General features: G+C 40.1%; 1 protein-coding gene across 1 annotated transcript in view; it reads right to left on the reverse strand.

The window, feature by feature from the left end:
* Positions 1-10,591, reverse strand: part of LOC128741340 (F-BAR domain only protein 2) — a 65,433-nt gene extending 54,842 nt beyond the window's left edge. Inside the window, exon 1 of the mRNA XM_053837100.1 lies at positions 10,283-10,591. The gene's annotated coding sequence lies outside the window, so the exon portion shown is untranslated. The remainder of the gene's footprint in view (positions 1-10,282) is intronic.
* Positions 10,592-12,935: the final 2,344 nt, after the last annotated feature.

The following is a 12,935-nucleotide window of genomic DNA, read 5'->3' on the forward strand; positions in this document are numbered from 1 at the left end:
TAACTAACTAGTGAAATGCAACCAACGGTATAGCTTATTGTATGGCTATTCAGAGATTTCTAAACATGACAAAAGTTATGGTTTTCTGCTTCATATCTTCACAGGAATGGCCTGCCAGTATCACCGGATCTTAATTTTCTTTTCATGGGGTTATATGAAGAGTATGATTGACAGTACTAAAGGAGAGAATTATTAGACGTATTACAGGCACAATTTGGAGAGATTTGGAACAAAACGCCAGGCACAATAGGTAGCTGCGAAGCCTTCACCAAAGTTTGCACCTGATTTGAATCTGTTGTAAACGTCCGGCATCCTTGCGACCATCGGTAGCCTTCCGACTTCCACCAAGTGTATGATGGGAATCTTTTTAAGTAGTGCTTGCATTTCGTGGTTCATACGTCTACTCCATTCTCCACTTTCCGTTTATACCAAGGACTGAAACGGTTGACACTTTTTCTATACATTTGCCATATATTCCAACAATACCAAAAAAGTGTCTCACAAGGGCTGACAAGTTCTCTACCATACCGAAGGGTGTACGACACGAGGAACAAAGATGGTGGCGTTGTTCTAGCATTCATTTCGGTACTTGTGTACTAGTAACATGCCGCGAGATTGGTCGCAAGAAAAAATCGCAAATGTCAACCACTTCGATTTCATCGCTGTCTATAGTCACTGTCCGTGGGAGGTGAACGTTATTTCCTCTTCCTAACATGTATTTGGTTTTTAACGCTTTGATTTTTAACCAAATACTTCTAGCCTCTGTTTTTTGTTTGGCGTAGATTAGGCACAAAGAACATACATCTGTTCAGGAACAAATTTTTCGAGAATTTTTGAATAAAAAGTCAAATTAAAATCGCCTAATATTCTTGCATCACCATCTCAATAATTTCCCAACTAAAAGATTCTTTTCTAGACTAAATGATTTGCTTGGTCTGCTTTAGGAAGCTGACAATAAACATTACACTAGCGATAAAAAAGGAAACAAAAGTTATAGCTATACTTTAAGCGAGTTGAGTTTATTATAGAGTGGTTTAACCGACGGGTCACTATACTTTAAGCGATATATACGGATTTCGAACTCGACGTGAGACTTTTTTCACTATCAACAACCTAAACTGTTAACGGTATAGCAGCCTGGTCTCCTATTTAAACCAAATAGGCAAACATTAGAAAAAATCAAACTGATGGGTGCGCAAACCGATTGTTGCAATGTCCCAAAGAAAAAAACTCAGAAGGGTTGTGTACAAGACATGACCGCATAGGTGACGCAGGACCACGCAAGTCTCTTTGGAGCGATAGTAGCATGCCAAATTCACCTAGGCTTAATCGTCTTGCCGTAAAGAATTTGCGATCTGTTGGGACCGAGGACTTTTGTAATTTTTCTGGCAGACTTCCCTAACGCAGACATCAAATTGGACTAGGTTTAATCGCTTTCGAAAGAAATTTGTTGGTAGTGATCTCCGAAATTTTCAATTATTCGATTGCCGATTAATTGGTGAGCGTTGTCTGCACTAATCGATTAATTCAACTATTCGTGTCAGTGGTGTTCGATTAAAACTATTCGAATATTTCTTTGATTAATTCGATTATTCGAACGATTATGAACGATTAACGGGCATTATTCGGGGATTATTCGTACTCATTAAACTATTCGAATGATTCAACTGCTCGTGCTGGCAGTATTCGATTAAAAATTATTCGAATATTTCTTGTGTTATTCGATTAGTTGAATTAATCGAACGATTAACGGACATCACTATCGCGGACATCGCGGTGTTGAGAAATCTTGTTGAGATGAAGAATCACTTGTTTTGGCTTACTTCCCAAGCACAGATATCAAATTGGTATAGGTTTAGATCATCGTAAAGAGTCTTCCAACCAATCAGGAAGCGAGGATGTCCAACTGCTCCATTATTTTCAATTTTTCAATAGTACGTACTTTGAAATCAATAGGTTTCATTGTTGGTGTGGATGCGTAGTAGATTTTCCGATCGATTAGCGTAAAAATATTGAAAATCGATCTGGAAACCGCTAAGCTATTAGCGTTCAAAATCTTTCATTTTTCGTGACGCTCGCATTTTTCGATTTTTTGGAATGACGCCCTATCTCAAACCTTGCCGTAAGACGTAATCCTACGTCAAAAAAACAATTTTAATCACTTAACAACTAAAACAGCGGTGAGGTGTTACTAGCCGCTTGATTATTTAGAAGATTATAAGAATTTTCTTTAAAATTTCAAGATACTCGGTAACATCCAGCTTTTAAGTATTATTGACGGGCGAAGAAGGTTGATGTTTTCAGAAGTAGTGAGATCCTTTACGAAAATGTGTTCCTAGCTTTTGTTACTTCTGAAACATGCTCCTTGAATAGGATTCCAAAACTTCTTTTTGTTTGTAGGCTCATGCTTTGATTAATTTATCAATAGGACCTTTCCTGGTTAGATCCTAATCGTGCTTGGAGCTGGTTATTGCTACTAGTGTAGACAATATCCATCCCATATTTTTTAAATTTCGTATGAAGCTGATATGTTGAAGCACCATCATGCTCGACAGCCACTCTTAGCAGATCTTCTTGTACACATCTTATAAAATATTTTAATTCAATCTCGTTTTCTTCCTTAGTCACTAGAAGAGGGTCCACACGATGAATCATGTTGTGAAAAGAGGTCATTTGGTTTTGAAATGAGTGGTTGTACGTGATAGGTATTACCCGTTTACTATTGGCAAGTTCCCGATAAATTTCAAAAACAAAATTGATGTGGAATTTCTTATAACAATCTCTATGAATGGAAGTCTGTTGTTTTGTTCTCTGTGGACATTAGTGAGTATTTTTAAAAGAATATCAAAGTCCTCTTGTTTTAAAATACAAAAAATGTCGTTCACAAATCTCCACTAGCGACCTGGTAAAACATTTGTCTTTTAATTTATTTTCTATGTTTGCCATACATCCCTCACATAAGAAAAATGACACGGGATTTCCCATTGAGGATCCCTGCATTTGCTTATAAAAGTTGTCTCTAAGGTCGAAATAATTTTCCTCTACGCAATGTTGGGTCAATCTCAAATAGCCCTTAACCATTCATCCTTTTTTATCTTCCCTCTGTGTTATCCTTATGTCGTACTACGTTGACGTTTCAAGATTACTTTTTTGTGATTTTTCTTCTTCGATAAAAATTAGGAGGAGTAGGGCAACGCCTTTACCAGTTGAGCTGTAAACGGTAGTTGCGAGTCAGCTGCCAATAGCCCTACTTAAAATGCCTTAAGCTCGGATGCTTGGTTTGCTTACCAGGGTGGAATGGAGGCAAAGATTCTATTTTTCACATTTCTTCTATATGTTGCACTTTGGGGGAATTCCCTACTTTTTATTTTGTTTTTATGTGATGGCATACATATATTGAACATATATTATAGAAATATTTGTTGCATACTATCCATAAGCATATGCCATATATATTTGTGCTAATGGTTGTTCTAACGACGGTGCAGGATTTTGAGATAAAAAGAGAGGGAAGCATTTTTTCTTTTATCATCACACGTACGTTCGCAATGAGATTTCCTGCAAATGTGAGCAGCATTCAAAATCTCTGTTGTTTCCGGTAACGACAATAAAAGCATCTAATAACAGCGGTAAGCTTAGAGTATCTAATCAGCATTTCATACTGCTTCAACTAACTTTTAATTCAGCATTGAGAATGCTATTTTAAAGCAGCTATGCATTGAAAATGGCAGTTCTTCGATGAGCACCTCAACGGCGATATAGCAGCAGGAGACGCAATGGAAGTTAACCTCGAAGTACCTACAAACGACAACAGCGTACCGGCTCCCGATCTCGAAGAGATCCGGCGAGAAATCGGTCTGCTGAAGAATAATAGTCGCCGGAAAGGACCGACTCCCGGCTGAACTCTATAAAAATGGCCAAGAACCGCTAGCAACGGCACTTCACTGGCTGATTCCAAGGATTTGGGAAGAAGAGAAACTACCGGAGGAGTGGAGGTAAGGCGTAGTTTGTCCCATCTACAAAAAGGGCGACCGGCTAGACTGCTATAACTACCGCTGCATTACGCTGGTCAACGCCGCCTACAAGGTGCTCTCCCAGATTTCGTTCCGTCGTCTATCCCTAATAGCAAGAGATCTCGTAGGGCAGTAGCAGGCGGGCTTTATGGGGGCCCGTGCTACTACGGATCATATTTTTACTCTCCGTCGAGAGTACAACGTGCTCACGCATCATATGTTCGTGGATTTCAGAGCAGCATACGATACCGTTGAACGCGGACAGCTATGGCAGATAATGCACGAGTACGGTTTTCCGGACAAACTGACGCGGCTGATCAAAGCTACTCTGGAACGAGTGATGTGTTACATGCGCGTTTCGGGGACACTCTCAAACCCTTTCGAATCACGCAGAGGGTTACGGCAAGGGGATGGACTGTCCTGTATGTTATTCAATATCGCTATTGAAGGTGTGATCCGTCGAGCGGATCGAAACGAGAGGAACGATCTTCAGCAAGAGTAGCTAACTCCTAGCCTTTGCAGATGATCTCGACATCATTACTAGAAACCGTGGGACGGCGGAGACAGACTAAAAACGGAGGCTAGGATGATAGGGCTACAAATTAATGCGTCAAAAACCAAATATATGGTAGGAAGAGGCTCCCAAGAAAGTAACGTTTACCTCCCACGGACAGTTACTATTGACGGCGATGAACTGGAAGTGGTTGATGAGTTCGTATATTTGGGATCTCTGGTCACCGCCGACAATAACACGAGTAAGGAGATCCAACGACGCATTCAAGCTGGAAATCGAGCCTACTTTTCCGTTCGCAAGACGTTTCGATCTAGAAGCATACGCCGCCGCACAAAGCTGACGATGTACAAAACGCTGATAAGACCGGTAGTCCTCTACGGACTTGAAACGGTAACTTTGCTTATGAAAGACATACGTTCACTTGCCGTTTTTGAACGAACGGTGTTGCGGACTATTTTTGGCGGAGTGCAAACGGAAAGCGGAGAGTGGCGAAGACATATGAATCACGAGCTGCAGGCACTGCTTGGAGAGATTCCCATCGTACACCTGGCGAAAGTTGGGAGACTACGGTGGGCCGGTCATGTCGCAAGGATGCCGGACGACTGTGTAGTGAAATCCGTTCTCTTCAAGAACCCCACCGGCACCAGGAATAGAGGGGCTCAACGTGCACGATGGCTCGACCAGGTTGAAGCCGACTTGCGTGTGTCGAGACACGCAACGAATTGGCGACGAGTAGCCCAGGACCGAGTACAATGGAGAGGAATTCTTGATAGGACAAGAGCCACCCCGGCTCTCGGCTGAATAAGGTAAGGTATGCATTGACAAAGCTGAATTATATCTGGCAGCATACAACTTGCAAATATAGAGCAGTTTTCCAGCTTAATTCAGTGCTTACGGTTACTTGGAACAAGGCCGTTACATCAAATGATATCATAATTTCCTCCGTTCTAATGTTACCTAAAGTTTTTAAATTTTCAATGAAATCTCCTATGCTCTTAACTGATCGGCTTGGAAATTTTTATGATATAGCTTGAAACTCTTTCACTAGCCACTTTGCTATTTTGTCGGTTGGGGATCCTGCTGCAGAAATAATTTTCCTCGTTTCGTTACCAGATTTGTGGATTTTGAGGAATGAATCGGTTTAGATATACGCAGATTTTTCCAGGTATCACCAATAATATTTTTGTGATTCTGAATAGTTTTATCCACACGTTTTACCATTTCAACAAGGGGATTAGTCCTTCGTTAACTGTATGTTCCATTGTTACACTCTGTGGCGAGCTTGTTGTAGAATTTTATGCACCTTTAGCGACACCATCTCTATAGTTTCCAAACTAATTTGACGTACGTTTAATCCAAGTGGGAACCTTTAGCTTGGATGCTTGTTCTCTGTGGATTAGCCTTCAATTGTGCAATTAATTAAAACTCCATTATTAGACATCTAGAAATAGGATCGAGGTTTGCTTCCAAGATTTATTTTCTCTCGTTGTGGGGGCTTAGTATCACTGCGACCACTGCTTTGATCTATTGTTGTTTGTTCTTTTTATACATGTCGTATTAATAAGATATCATAGTTTGATTAACTTAGTTTGATTTTATAAAACGTTTTGATTGCCGGACATGCAAGGTAATATAGTAGCTGCCATTTTCAATTTTTAGGGCACAGGAAGATCGTTCAAAGAAGGGTCCTGTAAACGGCATGGATGACCCGTTCTTCGCCATTTGATCAGCAGTTACATTTGCTTTGATTCTACACTGACCAGAAACCAAATCGAGGTTGACCATATTACGACAAGAAAATTTCTACAGCAATTTTATCCATTTTCACACAAGTTTAGAAGGGTTAGTTTTCGATTTTAAAGCATTCCTTCTAAGATTATAAAGCAAATCGTTTTAATGGGTAGGATGCATGCTTTTGTTCTTCAGAAAAATGCAAATTGTTGAGCAGAAACTGAAATATTCTAGCTAACCTCTATGAGAACCAGGCTTTCTGCCATCTTAATACAAATAGAAGTAAAAAAACTTATTTTATAATCACGTTCTACGTCCGTGGATCTTCCAGTTTGGTAAAAAAGTGACAAACTACAAACCTGGTCCGTTTTACTTTAATGACCCTCCCTTACCTAATTCTCCATTGTTTTCCCTTCACGCTATATTCCACTACCGAGTACTATAAAATACCATTAATTTCATTACTTTCTTCTACCATTCCCTCCACCTATTGGAAAGACTACCGCTATAAAAAAAATTAATTATTAATTGTTTGCTTAATAACAAAACGCACTTGGTCAAGCCAAGAACTACTGCTTTAATTGAATCGGTATTTGAAAAACTGCACTCCTGCTCAACCACTACGCAAAACGAAACTTGGGAGAAGTATTTCAAACGAAGAGACCACGGCCGGCCTGTCCAGCAAGTCAATCGAAATTGATTGCAGTGACACCAGAACAAACGACGACAGCATTCCGCAGGCAATTGAAACGGTTCCCATGCATAGTTTTATGCATAAATTATTATTCATATGAGCCTTCCAGTTGGCCTGGAGGTGCGATACGGATCTAACAAGTCAGTCGTCGTGTGTTCTAATCTCTATTGGGGGAGCTACTGCTCCGGTCAATAGGATCGTAAATGGTATGGTAAAGAATGGTGGAAAGGGGCAATGAAAGTAAAGGTTTATAATACGGTAGCCTATTTAATAGACGGAGGGCACGGTAGAAGAAAGTAATAAAAGCTAAAGTGTGGAATGTGACCTAATTAATACCAATCTTGTTTTAAAAGGATTGAGTAAAACTGGTAGTAATAGAGTACAAGTAGTACAAGAAAAATTCCATCTTTTTAACGTCAGGACTACGTCTTTATTTACTATAATACTAGATAGCACTTTGTGGAAATAAAAAATTAATTGAAAAGTCGTCGTTCTCATTATCAACCAAATACATGTAATCATACTTTTTGTTTCCCTTGCCCCAGACGACGATTTCGTTACAACATGCTTACAGCTGGTAAGCAGTTTACGAAGATAGCTTACTTAAGGAGCTTGCTTACAAGCACGGTGAAACCGAAAACCTAAATAACTATTCTGTAATATCTTTTACAACTCTAGTTCGCATTCGTCAATTTTCACGAAACAAGTTGATAGCACTATTCATTGTGATAGCATAATTTGATGTATAATTGTCTTTCAACTAACATGCGGACGGCCAGTTAAAATATCAAACAGCTAACGTCTTCTGCATCTTACTAGTTCCTTTCGACTCTCTTTTTTACAGCTATTTGCATACTGCACAGAAATACTATTGAAGCTATATAAAGAATTGCGAGCAACTAACTGATGCAAAGCAGCAAATGTAACGCCTAAAAATTATTTTCCGATAAACACGGTCGCTGATTTTCCTCGCTCTGAGAATATCCCTTCAGCAGATAAAATCGGTTAAAGAAAAGGGATGGTTTCACACTTTAACAAAATTGTTCACTTTCAGGACATCAAATTGTTCTAGCTTTGATCGAAACGAATAAATTCCGGTATATTAGATGGGGAGACTTTGTCACTTTTTTTCTGAAATCTGTCATGGTTTTGAGAAGCAAAAGCGTGCTTACATGTGATTGGCTGATTGGTTATTTCTGACAGTGCATAATATTTATGCTTATTCCAATAGTGATTTTCTAAATAGGATCTTTTTCCCATGCGAATCAGTGCGTAGAACCGCGTAGTTGGTTTCGAAGTACGATGCTGGTCTAACAAGCCAATCGTCGTATGTTCGAATTTCGACTAAGCGGTGCTGCTAGTTAGAGTCAGTAGGGTTGTTGCACTACCCCCGTAACTGTCCCGTACTCTAATAGCCGGCTGTAAAGTCTGTCGATAAAAAAGGGTAACCTCTTTTCGTGTTTAGATTTTTTAGAATGACACTCTATCATATCAAACCTTGCCGTAAGGCGTAGTGCTACGTCAATAATTTTACAGGAGACTTAGCGCCTACTATTTTAGTAATGAGATATCAAATAATGAAAAAAACACATAGCATGCAGAAGAAAATTTTCCACAGTCCATGACGGCTTCGCTAATGTCATAGAGCTAACTAATTAAGCAATTTAAATTTCTTTGCCTGTTTTATGTCCATTAAACACACAATTAACACAGTTAATGTCATTACACATGACATATTTTGCCTCAAGCCAGATTAGCATTGGAAAGATAACCTAAACTTGTTTTGTAATAGTATCACGGTACAGAGTTGGGCAGCAGCCTCAAAATCTCTGCTTTATCAGTAGAAAAAAACACTCCTCTAAAATTTTGCAGCCGTATCTTGGTTTTTGTTGGCACAAGCATGCAGCATCACATAGTTGACTTCCTCCTGGCAGACGCAAGAGCATGGTAAGTAGGTACAGGAATACAGACGAAACTCTCTTATCGCTTGCTGCGGTATACTTGTTGATTTCTTTTCTTAAGCAAACAGCAGCTTTTTAGCAGCAGGCATTCAGTAGGCGAAACCGCCTGCGGGCACTGACGTTGGCGTACGGTTTATCAGCTGCTGCGGATTCTCTCGCCGATTTCCGTAAGCTAATTGTATTTGAAATAGAGATTTTTCCTACATTTCGAGAAATGTAATTAACGAGCAGGAATGTCTATTTTTGTGAACTGTGTATTATTACAGATACCCAATATCAAAAGTCATTCAATTATTTTTATTACCAGGTTAGATGTTATTTATTATAACTCCAAGATGAAAAAGTTTTGAAAAGCACAACGCTTTTGGAAATCGAGAAAAATTAAGTGTTGTTTAATCTGTCAAGATAGGAATCTCAAACATTTTTCCGTCAAAAACCAATCCAGTACGTGGCCTTCATAAAACGGCTCATTCACATAAACTGGTCTCAATAAAATAATTACATCGCATAGCTTATGTTGTTTTCTGCACTGATTTTAAGCTAAAAAAGCACTTGGCTCGGCAGAGCACAAAACTTATTCTTTTCCTGCAAAGCCAGTAGCCAGCACGCAAGTACGTATCGTGGTATATACGTATTGCACAAACTACCTACTTTCAGGTTGGGTGAAGAAGTTAAAAACAAATAAGCACAGAAATCTCTACCACTCCTCTTTTCCACAAAATATTGCAAATTGATTTATACATCTGGTTTCTCCTCTTTGCCAAGTTCCATTCCAGCGCCTAGCACCATTCGTGACGACCCTGACGGTTCTGCTCGCTGTAGATATTGACCCGTCCGAATCAGAAGCTTTCTACCCGAATGGGGAGGGGTCTTTGTACTTGTGCAATTAATTCCAACAACCGGATGATCAAGTGTTATTTTTCCAGCATTCTCTGCCTGCTCAGCCACATCCAATAAAACTCGCTCCCCGATCGAATGAACGGAGACGGAGACCAGCCAGCCAGCCAGCTAGCTAACAAACAATAAAAAAAGCAGCAGCAGCACGGGGAGCGCCCAGTACACATACACATATACACTTGCACAATCACTTGCTTTCGCAGCCAGCACAGCACATCAACTCTCGGCTCGTCGGCGAACATCCTCCTCCAAAATATGCGATAAATTATTCAATTTCCTCCATTGTTACACAACACCGCTATGATCACCGACCGAGAACGGTCACTATACGGATAATTCCACACCGTCACCGAAGTATTGATTCAAGCAAGCGTCCCGCAACCAGCGGAACCTTACTCACAGGTTGGGTCACCTGTGGTCAAAACAATTTTCCGCCCTCCAAAAATAATAATCTTTTTCGCTGCTCACTTACAACAACTTCTGAAACTCAAGTAGGCGCTAGAAAAATGAATACTCTTTTCCGAGGTGGCGTCCTGCCCCGGGGGAACGGACGAACCGAACCCGTTTCGACGTTTGCACGCAAATATCACGAAATGATAGCCTAAATTTGCGACGCCCCGTCAAACTAGGACAGCGCAGAATTACACATCACTAATCACTTGCTAATGGCCACCGAGTAAAGGGCAAAGGGAAGGCAGAGAAAAAAAAAGGTTCCGTCGTGTACCGTTAGCACTTGCAACTGCGAGAGTACCGATGACTAAACCGAAACCGAACCGAATGAAGGAACGTCCAAGAACACAATGACGGAATTTGTCGACCACCACGGAGCCATCAGACTGTATAGTCTGGCGAACGCAAATTTACAGATGTCAGGTTCAGCAACAAACTTTGTCTTTGGACTACTCGTAAAAATTTTGAGGTCATAGAGAAATAAAAGCCATTGCATGGCAAGGCAATTGGTAATTTTCAAGAACCTGAGGTCGTTAATCAGCACAACTGTATTTGCATAGATTTCGCTGTGCCAACCTCTAAAGGTTTTGTCTGTGTGAGATTTCAGAACATTCCTGCGTAATTTATTCAGGATTTTAAAGGATGCTGTTTCGTTGCACAATCATCCGCCAGGCTATCTATTTAGTGACTGTAATCGACATTCGAATGATGAAAAGTCTGAAAAGTGGTGCAGAAAGAGCGAGACGGTATGATAAAATTAACAGTCGACTGCGACAGCAGTGATGCCATATTTTCTTCAGAATATCCGTATAGAATGTCGTATCAGCGAGGAAAAACTTCCAAACCCATTATTGCTGTTGCAGTTGAAAACTGTAATAATCGACTCGCGACATTCGGTTTCATTCTTGTTCTGTGTGTCGCAACTACGTCGCACGTGGTGCGCTGTATAGCGCATCAATGTGCGATCACAGCGCACCACGTGCGACGTAGTTGCGACACACAGAACAAGAATAAAAGCGAATGTCGCGAGTCGATTATTACGGTTTTCAACTGCAACAGCAATATTCTCCTTGTAGTCTGAATTCGTTAGTTTCTCCAGCAGAAATAAAACGATGTAATTTACAGAAAAGTTTTGTTTTAGCTCAATTAAGAAAACACACAGAGATGTATTTTTGATTTTGTCCCTATATGTCCCGCAACGATACGCTGAAAAAATGCAAACGCAAGGACAAGGAGCGGGGTTTGCGTCGTACAAAAGACAAAAGGGACCATTCATATACCACGTGGACAGCTTAGTGGGGGGTGGGGGGTATGAAAATGTCCACGCTTGTCCACGGAAGGGAAGGAGGGGGTACGGAAAATGTCCACGTGGACAAGTTTTTTTTCATGCAATAGAAATTAGAAACAGCAATATAGAATTAATTATCCACATTAACATTAGCCATTGATCAGCTATTATTTTTAAGTTCAAATAAAGTTTTATATTCTGATGAGACATATGTTCACGTGAACACATGAATTACGAGAACACGTATCTGGCATAAATCTTGTTGAAAAGATTATACCTGCGTTAATGCACAGTTGTTGATTGCCTAGCCTGACATTTGATGTAATGCAATAATAAACAAAATATATTATTTTTTTACAACTCTTGCCTTCTTTGGGAAATGATAAAGGTAACGGAAGAATCCATAAATATTCACCAGTCACGTGACTCATTTATCAAATGATTGCATTTTGCCTCAAATGCGGCTCGCCAAAAAAGGGCTTCAATGGACAACCTATTTCCAAAAGGATTTGCCTTCAGAAAATTTTGCGAATCACATTGCGTCGGAAAGGTCTTGTGTTGCGTTGAAGTAGACGGCCAATCTGAGATGTTCTGGATAAAGATACTCTAGACAAAGATACTCTGGGCAGAGAAGAATCGTCAAGCGAAAGTCAAGCTATCAGCTTTCTAGCAGTCGATAATAATTTGCAGTAGACAAGATCATAAAAATTAAGGTTCTAACACCTTGCACACGGCTTTTAATACGCTGCGGACAGTTGACGGAAAATCCATGGAAAAACATAAATTTTCGCAACGACTAAAAAGCCGAATGCATTGTGTCGCCTTTAGACTGACGCTTCCTTTCACATAAGCTATTTTGATAAATACTGCATCAATCAAGTTGAAAACAAAATTTAGAACAATGCATTTCTGTTTTGTTAAATTTGACATAAGAAAAAATGTCCACGTGGACAAACAGGGGGAGGGTGTTGGTTGCGCGAATGTCCACGCTTGTCCACGGAGGGGGACGGGGGGCTTGAAAATTGGCATTTTTCTGTCCACGTGGTATCTGGATGGCCTCAAACATTATTGTCAATTGCAAGGAAAATTGTACCATCCAAAGTGCGATATCGCTCATAAAAGTGCTATTTTGCATTAAATCGTTTCGGTATCTTCGGCGCACTCTTTCGTTATCTTCCCAGCAATAAGTGCGCCGAAAAGACCGAAACGATTTAAGCTAAAATAGCACTTTTATGAGCGATTGCGCACTTATTCCTTGCAATTGACAATACTTTCTTCAGCAGAATTGTAGACAATTCTGGCTTTAGTTTTCAAAAGGTCGCATAATCAATCCTTTTGCATGCATTATACGACCTTCTAAAAACTAAAACCAGAATTACTTGCTGCC

This window comes from Sabethes cyaneus, chromosome 3, assembly GCF_943734655.1.
Source record: "Sabethes cyaneus chromosome 3, idSabCyanKW18_F2, whole genome shotgun sequence".
Classification (NCBI taxonomy): Eukaryota; Metazoa; Arthropoda; class Insecta; order Diptera; family Culicidae; genus Sabethes; species Sabethes cyaneus.